At 44.9% G+C, this 2,995-nt stretch overlaps 1 protein-coding gene across 1 annotated transcript in view; it reads right to left on the bottom strand.

Annotated features, from left to right (window-relative positions):
- The window catches only part of DENR (density regulated re-initiation and release factor), a 20,906-nt gene that overhangs the window by 4,968 nt on the left and 12,943 nt on the right, over nt 1–2,995 (bottom strand). The gene's annotated exons all lie outside the window — the stretch shown is intronic.

Here is a 2,995-nt window from a genome sequence, read left to right as displayed (position 1 = left end):
ATATATATAATGCTATACTTCTAGTCATGTCTATATCTAAAGTCATGGTAAGTATGTAGTAACAGAAGAGAAAATAACATCTTTGATATGTACATATACACTGATTAGAATTTCATCAGCCACATGAGAGAAGCATAAAACACTGGACTCTGCAGAGTGTTCCCGCAACTAAACATACTGATTTTTCTTCTTTTTAAGAGATGGGGTCTCACTCCTCTGCATCCCCACCTGGAGTATACAGCTCACGGTAACCTCAAATTCCTGGGCTCAAGCAATCCTCTGCCTCAGTCTCCTGAGTAGCTGAGACTTTAAGTGTACAACTCCATATCCAGTGAATGTTACTTTTGTTTTGGTAGAAATAGAGTCTACCAGGCCTGGCACGGTGGCTCGCGCCTGTAATCCTAGCACCCTGGGAGGCCAAGGCGGGTGGATTGCTTGAGCTCAAGAGTTTGAGACCAGCCTGAGCAAAAGCAAGACCCTGTCTCTACTAAAATAGAAAAACTGAGGCAAGAGGATTGCTTGAGCCTAGGAGTTGGAGGTTGCTGTGAGCTATGATGCCATGGCACTCTACCCAGGGCAACAGCTTGAGACTCTGTCTCAAAAAAAAAAGAATAAAGAAATAGTCTCCCTATGTTGACCAGGCTGGTCTTGAATTCCTGGTTGAAGTGATCTCCTACCTTGCCTCCAAACTGTTAGGATTATAGGCGTGAGCCACTGCACTTGGCTAAATATACTAATCTTGTTAACATCTGGTCCTGGATGAGAAGAGAGTCCCACTCCCTCAGTCACAATCACAATCATGTCCCAGGCAGGTCACATTTAGGATCAACCATGTAGACTGACAACACCACTAGGTTTGAGGTTTCTTTTTTTCTAAATTTTAGGTTAATGTGAGGTAATATTTGAATTTTTTAAAGAGTCCATCTTGTAGTTGTATCCAACACCCAAGTGGTGTGCCATAGCTACTTTGTGGCCATTAAGTGAGAGCACCAATGTCCCTTCATTCCCCCTCCACCCAACTTGAATTGAGTTTTACTTCTATGTGGGTGTGAATAAGACATCTACTGGCTTCACATTAGTAGTTTGAGGGTTCTTATCTAACTGTGACCCTGCCTTAGTAGCTACTAGTCAAAAGGGACTTAACGACTTTAAGGGTTTGCACTTAATGGAAATAATCTAAAAACTGAGCAACAAAGCAACACTGGGTATGTTTGGACAGGTGTATTCTAAGCCCAGGGTTTCTTTGTTTTTTCTTCTTTTTTTGAGGCAGAGTTTCACTTTGTCACCCCTGGTAGAATGCTGTGGTTATCATAGCTCACAGTAACTTCAAACTCTTGGGCTCAAGCGATTCTCTTGCCTCATCCTCCCAAGGCTGGGACTACAGGCACCCGCCACAACACCTGGCTATTTTTAGAGATGGGGTCTCGCTCTTGCTCAGGCTGTAATCTCAGAGTGCTGGGATTACAGGCTTGAGCCACCAGGCCTGGCCCTAAGGCTTTCTTTTCTTACTGCTGCCTTTATTTTTACCAATTTTCTAAGATAAGCCACCAATATGAACAAATTGAGGAAATCTGTTCCTCCACAATCTCTCAAACCTCTGGTAACAGCAACTCCAATCTTCTAGTTGCTTAGACAAAACCTTAGATGTTCCTTTATCTCATACCCCACACATCCAACCCACTAGAAATCCTATCCGCTCTACCTTCAAATTATAATCAGTATCTGACCACTTTTTACCACCTCTGGTCTGAGTCATCATCACCTCTTGACTGTTCACTGCCAAGAGCCTCCTATTTGTCTCCCTACTTTTTTGCTTATGTCCTTCAGTCTACTTTTTTTTTTTTTTTTTTTGAGACAGAGCCTCAAGCTATCCCCCTGGGTAAAGTGCTATGGCACCACAGTTCACAGCAACCTCCAACTCCTGGGCTCAAGCGAGTCTCCTGTCTCAGCCTCCCAAGTAGCTGGGACTACAGGCGCCCGCCACAACGCCCGGCTATTTTTTCGTTGCAGCCATTATTGTTGTTTGGCGGGATTCGAACCCGCCACCTTAGGTGTATGTGGCTGGCGCCTTAACTGCTTGAGCCACAGGCGCCGAGCCCCCCCCTCCTTTTTTTTTGAGACTGTCTCACTATGTTGCCCTGGGTAGAGTGCCATGCCGTCACAGCTCACAACAACCTCAAATTCTTGGGCTTAAGCAATTCTCTTGCCTCAGCCTCCCAAGTAGCTAGGACTACAAGGCACCCGTCACAATACCTGGCTATTTTTTGGTTGCAGTTGCCATTGTTACTTGGCAAGCCCAGGCTGACTTCAAACCTGCCAGCTCTGGTGTATGTGGCTGGTGACCTAGCTGCTGAGCTACAGGCACCAAGCCTTTCTTTTTTTTTTCTTGAGATGGAGTCTCACTTTGTCACCCTTGGTAGAGTACCGTGTCATCATAGCTGACAGCAATCTCAAACTCCTGAGCTCAAGTGATCCTTCTGCCTCAGATTTTCATTTTTAGTAAAGAAAGGGTCTCACTCTTGCTCAGGCTGGTCTCAGCTCCTGAGCTCAGAAGATCCACCTGCCTCAGCCTCCCAGAGTGCTAGGATTACAGGGATGAGCCACTGTGCCCTGCTCCTCTCCAGTGTACTCTGAACAGAGCAGCTAAAGTGATACTGATGAAACACAGTAAAAGCCATGACTTAGCCTACCAGGCTGTACAAGATGTGCTCCTCACTGACTACATACACACTTTTCCTCCATCCTTCAACCAGCTTCAGACACAAAGACCTCCTTACTATTTCCTGAATATACTAAGTAAGTTTCTGCCTGAGGGCCTCTTCCTCAGGCTAGGTCCTCTGCTTGTAATGTTCTTACCCCAGATACCCAAAAGACTTAGTCCCCCACTTCCAAAAGTCCTTAATCAAATGAAATCTTTCTAAAAAAAATCTTCCCTAGATAGTACCTAAAATTTTAAATTCTCACCCACAATCTTATTGGCTTCTTGCTTACCATT

This window comes from Otolemur garnettii, unplaced genomic scaffold (genome assembly GCF_000181295.1).
Source record: "Otolemur garnettii isolate 467f Iridium unplaced genomic scaffold, OtoGar3 scaffold00099, whole genome shotgun sequence".
Lineage (NCBI taxonomy): Eukaryota > Metazoa > Chordata > Mammalia > Primates > Galagidae > Otolemur > Otolemur garnettii.
Note: the sequence above shows the minus strand (reverse complement) of the source record. Positions and strands in the feature narration are given on the sequence as shown.